Source organism: Manacus vitellinus, unplaced genomic scaffold (genome assembly GCF_001715985.3).
Source record: "Manacus vitellinus isolate BGI_N305 unplaced genomic scaffold, ASM171598v3 scaffold_5_pilon, whole genome shotgun sequence".
Lineage (NCBI taxonomy): Eukaryota > Metazoa > Chordata > Aves > Passeriformes > Pipridae > Manacus > Manacus vitellinus.
In genome coordinates, this window is record NW_021940682.1 from 10591318 (window position 1) to 10597572 (window position 6255).

The following is a 6255-nucleotide window of genomic DNA, read 5'->3' on the forward strand; positions in this document are numbered from 1 at the left end:
CATCTCAGCTCCTGCTGGGATCCACCGTCAGACAAGGCTAGGATTTAACTGTGAAACCTCTGGACAGTCACAAGACAGCAAGGCAGTTTCTTGTGCTGGAGTGGAAACATTCAGATATGGTCAAACATAGTTTGTTTCATGCAGCTACTGGGAGATATCCCTTTCCATCATGGTTTTGGTGAAGAACAGATAGAAATTTCACAAGGTAAATTGGCTGAACTGACAGAGATCAGTCATCACACTGCACTGGCTGTTTTTATGGAAAGTTCAGGGACTGCCTTAGGGAAGACTAGAGACCTGCTAACACAAGAGAGCATGTGATGACTTTCCTAGCCCAGAGGTCAATAAAATGCAGAAACAGTCTAAAAGATGTTGCATCTCCAAGAGCCAAGACATGATATGACTAGTAGGTGGTTGTCTCTGTTGGAGGCTCCCCTATGGGTGCTGGGTTTGAGAGGGCAGTAGAGGTGCTGCACCCTGTAATTGCTCAGCCTGATGGGAGCCCCCAGTGGGACAGAGCCAGGTGACCCACCCAACTTCCTAACCCCGGCTGCTGGAAGATGGTATGGCTAGCCCAAACTCCTCCTCACCCAGCCTGCACCTTGCCAGCACACAACTTCCTGCTGCAAACTTTATCCCGTGCCTCGCCCCCTGCCGTGCTAATCCCCATCCTCTCAGGGTATCAAGAAACACAGCCATGGATTGTGACAGGGAGAACTTGGCTGCCTCTGCTGGTGTTTCTGGTTTCCAGTGCTAGATCCCTTGGCCTCATCACTGTTGCTTTTCTTCATTAGAAAAGCTCACTTTAATCCCAGGGCAGGGATTAAGCACACTGATGGCTTAAACCCACAAGCTTTTCTGCTGAGTGTATGCTCAGACACTGGGGGGTTGGGGGTGGGGGCTCAACACATCTTCAGTTTGATGACACCTTCTGCTTTGATTACCTCCCTGTAGAGGTGCTGGGCTTGGCCCAGGCAGAACTCACAGCAAACCAGCACTGGGGAGGCTGCAGTAGGGGGAGAGCTGGAGGGAATTAAAGGCTGAGAGCATCTAATGAAAGGTACAAAACCCCATCTGAGGTGGAGGGCAGCACAAACATGGGAAGCATGGAGTTACAGTACTCACAGGTTGGATACCTTGAAAGCATTATACCGAGGTGCAGTCACAAGGAGGTCATTAAGGGCTAATGACAGATTAGTCAGTCGGATCACATACACTGACCTTGCTGTTATAGATCATTACAGCATGCAAGAGGATGTGTAGGATATTGCTTACATCTGTCTCACAGTGTCCTCAGAGGCAGCTATAGCTGGCAGCAGCACACAGTGCCACCAGCTGACCATAATGGCCAACAGCTAGGGACCATTTGCAAGTGGAACTGGCTCAACAGAAATCAAAAAAGGTGCTAGGAAGATCCCACAAGAAGAGGTAAAGATCTACTGTGTGGTTGAATTGCAAAAGGCTTTGCAATAACAAAATCTGGGCACCAGTTTTTCTCCTTTTCTGTTCCTTTATGACTAAGGACCTGCAAACACATTCTAAGCTGCCACATCACACCTCTGGTAAACAGCTACTCTCTTCCAAAAGCCTGTGGCAGGCACGCCAAGGGTGTTGGCAGAAAAAGGATCAAACCCTGGGCCTTTGTCCACTCATCCTGATGCTGGGATGTTCTGCTAATTTTTGCTGAGGGGTGTTGGAACATTTCATTGGCACTTACCTACTCTGGGCCATATGCCCTCCTTCTGGGAAGTGCCACAACTCTTCCAGACAAGGGGAGGGAACCCCAATCCTTGGTGCTGCTGTGCAGAACTACCAGTGAGGGCCAGGTGCTCAAGCAGAAGGCTGCAGTGCCACTTCCAATACCTGACAGTAGACAGACACCCTCAGAGGTATCAGGATGTTGGGTAGCACCTAATGGGAGAACCACACTACTCAAATAGCAGTGGTGAGCAGGTGGGATACATTCTCTAGCATCTCAACACTAGAAATCTTTGCAGGCACAGTAAACCTCCTAACAGTTCCTACCAAACCCAGGATTTCATGCCAAACCCTTGCAGCCCTGTTTGCCTTAATGGAACAGCTAGTGTCTATCATGCATCTTCAGGGAGTCACAAATTTTCCACTATTTGCAATTCCCAATTCCTAAATGCCAGTTACATGAGCCAGGAGAACAGCAGTGACAAAGCTGCTGCTGGCAGGGAAAATAACAATCCTCCATCTGAAGGGAGCAACCAAGAGTGCAGTGAAACTGCTGCTGGGACCCATCGGAATGATGACATGAGCCCACACCAGAGGGCTGTGAGGCACGAAGGCCACACAATGTGCACTTCTGCATGTGACACCAGCTGGGAACTTTGTCAGTAAAGTCAGAGACCACCCTCTTGTGAGAATTCCCCTCACAGGTGAATGATCAGATACCCCCCACTATTAATCAAGACTTGATTAAATATTTATTTACTTAGTGAGGTTTTCTTACCTCTGCGGTGTCTCAGGCAAGAGGAGCAGACCTTTCCTCCTGTATGACTGTATCTCTTCTGCTACTTAGTTTTTACAGTGTTGGTGGTACTGTGGGTTTGGGATCCAGCTCCCAGGAGTCAGGTTTCCTCCTTGCTGGGCACAGGCACGTCCCTCTCCACCTGCCTCCACACCCAGAAATAGGTGCTGCAGGCAGAGTGCCCAAGTGCTGATCTGTGCTTTTCCCATGGCATCTACAGGTCCTCCACAGGTGCTGCCCACCACAGGTGTTGGTACTTGCCCATCCCTTTTTGTAAGAATGACCCCAAGTAGACGCAGGGAGGATGCTGAGGAGACCCCTACTGCAACATCAGCTGGATTCAAGCTGACGGGTTTCAGAGGTGGCTCCTGCAGCATCAGTGCCCATATAAGGCACCTTTACCATCCCCTGCAAAGCCATGAGCAGTGGTTGGGCGCTGCAGCCACCAGCCCTCTTTAGGCCAGATGAAACCAACTCAGATACCAGCACCATCAGAAAAATAAGGTCAAGTTCACCTGCTTCATCCTTCTAAATTTCCTGACCAAGCAGCAAAATGCAGGGAGCGTTCCTGGTTTGAACTGCCACAGTGATCCCAACCCTGTTGTGCAGCAAATCTCAGTGCTATGACAGCTATGGGCTCTTGACTAGGAATGTACGTGTCTACCTTTACTAAATGTTGACACTGGTATAAGCCAGCAAAGATGCTGGGAGGGTTTTTGTCTTTGTATCTCATGAGGGTTCCCAAAATCCTTCTGTTTTGAAATATGTACACTGAGCTGGCAGCAATGCTGCAATAGTTTTATCACAGTATGTAGCTCCCATAAGCATCTGGAAGACATTTGCTACCAGCCAACATATGCTATTTCACAGCCTTATTTTACCTCTCCTTCTTAATAATATCTAATATTCAACTGTTATTGGCATCTGCTGAATGACATGCATGATGCAGGCTGCCAGATCCATACCATTTTGTTTTCATTGCAAAATCTGAGACAGTGCACATGCAATCACAGGAGGGCACAGATGTTTCAGCATTCCAGCTTCCCAGCACAGAAGGGAAAAAATGACCAAAATACCAGTGAAATTCTAAGCCATGAAGATGTGCTTTCAGGCCCAGGTGTTTTGGATTGTGCAAAGGGATACTATGTCTATAATTGTTTTTCAGCGACCTTATGATATTTTAATTATTTGTCATGGAAAGGCAAAGGCTGGTTAGAATAAAGCACAAATGGAAATGTCTACATGCATGAAAGGTCCAGAAGAAATAAAAGACCGAGAGCAAGAAGAAAGGTCTCCATGCTGGCCAAGGACATGATGGAGGGCCATCATCTGTGTAAACACTGAGGAAAGTATTGTTTGCTCCAGGAGCCAGAGGCCAGACTCCAAGAAACTGACTTCTGGAGTTTATAAAAGCTCAGTCCAAAAGCCAGTTCATCATTACCAGCCCAGATGACCTAAGGGACTGGACAAAAACTCAATACCCAAAATACTCAATACTTTCTTCATCTTCCACATCACAAGGTTGTCCTGGCAGGAGGGCCTAGGCACACACAGCAATAGCTCTCATGAGGAGTAAAATACTCAGGAAAGAATGTGTGAGTGACTGAAAACAGTTTGCTTGACTTTGCTATCCCTTTCCCTTCCTACATGGTCATTCACTGAGGGTTTTTTAATGTTCGTTTCCTACAAAATGATGTAACTCATGTCACCAATTCTCAGAAACAAACAACTCCTTACCCACAGGATGAGCTTTGGGTCCAGAAGCACCCATTCCACCCTAGGCACCAATCCTGAGTCTGCAGCAGCGGGACATGCTGACGCCCTGGTTTGGGTCAAGTCACACCTTCTCCAGCAATGGGCAAAGTTTAGATAAAGTCACTGGTCTGTTGTACCGAGAAGGCCTACTAGTCTGTAACAGTGGTCTCTGCTGGACCTGACCACATGTGATGGCCACAGTCACAGAAACAGCCAGAAAACATAGTTCCATTCAGCTGAGCAGATGTACAGGGAAACAAACAGCCACTGCTCTGCTCTGTTCCAAAATCCCCCTTATCTTCTGCAGGAAAACCTTTGAAAAACAAGGCACTCTCTGGAACATTTCTGGGTTTTAAAGAATTCTTCAAAAACCTCAGATGAAAGCCAGGGCTCTCCTCAAAGTGTATCAGTGCAACTGTGCCTCTCAGCAGTATTTCATCTGAATGCTCCCTGATTATAAGTGGGCTTGGTCCACTTGTGGAGTGGGGAAGTGCCATCCCTCTATCACAAATGCTCAAGCGAGACACAGGCTCTGCTGTGTTTTTCAGTTGTGCACAGAAAAAGAGAGCTGAATACGGAATTAAGCCCAGTTTTTGAATGGCTGTTCAGTACAGTAAACAACAGACCATCTCATCACCTTCACTAATCACAGGATAACTTGCTTTTCTTGCTTAAAATGTAAACCTCAGACAAAAAGCAAAGCACCAAGAAGTTCTAAAAGGAACAGATATTCTGTTTCTGGTAATCACCTTCTCAGTTACACTGCAATCACATCGAAAGGTGTAATAAAGATAAAATGTGTATTTGTGTAGAAAATTCACCCGGCTGTTTCGTAAAGCAAATGGTTTTCTCTGTGTTTGGTAATGCATCAAACTACTTTGGCCTTTCTTGCTGCAAGACTGCTTTTCTCCTGAATAAGAATAAACAAAACAGGCTGGAAGGAAGAAACAAAGGTGATGAGCATACACTAAGCAACTGTGACACCATCTGCAGTGATATCCATGTGGTTTTTGTCTGTATTGTAGGTTACCCATGCCCAAAGAACTGGTGACACAAGACCATGCAAGGGTCATGGACACACTCCCATGCCCACCTCTTCTCAGCTCCAGCTGCTTCTCCTAACCCAAGCTGTTGTTGAAAAAGGCTCGTGGCTCTTCTGGCATCCAGCGCCCAACATCAGTGTGGCTTCTTGAGACCACAAGAGAAAATCAGAACAACTGCTTTGCCTGGGGCTGTATTTTCTCCCCTGTCGCTGTAGCTGAAGGTGACTCTCAAGCCTGAATACTGCAGAAATATTACCTGTGATGACTCATTACATTGTGTGTCCTGCTGGGAACACTCCCAGATTGTTTTTTTGGTGGAGCTGGATATCAAGGATGTGAGGTTTGAAAATAAGGGCTTGTTTGGTCACGTCCCGTGAAAGGGAGCACTGTCCACTCCAAATCCATTGGTGTGCTCTGTTTTCTTTACATACTTCATGGTTAAAAAACATAGCCTGATTAACACTATTCAGTTTGAAAGATTAGTAATTCATGAATATTTAGGAAGATCACAGTACATCAGTACTTCAAATTCATATCAACTGCTTTGATTCCACTCTTCTTTCTGTTCATTAGGTATTAGCATTTCTACATAATCTGCTTTAACAACCCCTCTTGAAACATACAGCACAGGAGGAGTCATCTTAAGTCTCCAGTGAGAAACAAGCCAACAGAGATAAATAAAATGGCTGAAAATGTTGAAATGGGTGCAGTCTTTTGTTTACACAGCTCAAAACTAACACTTCTGTTAAGTGATGATGTGTGCAAACATCTATAATCCAGTGCTGTCAAGCCCTGGAGAAAATCAAATAAAAAGAAGGTTATTCTAGTGAAGCATGTAGAAAATTGCAAGCCTGCAATACAATCTGTCTTTGAGCTGGTTTGCATTGTGTGCTAAATGACGGGCTACAATCTTGTAAGGGACTTAATCATGTCACATGATCAACCACAGCTTAAAACAACAGC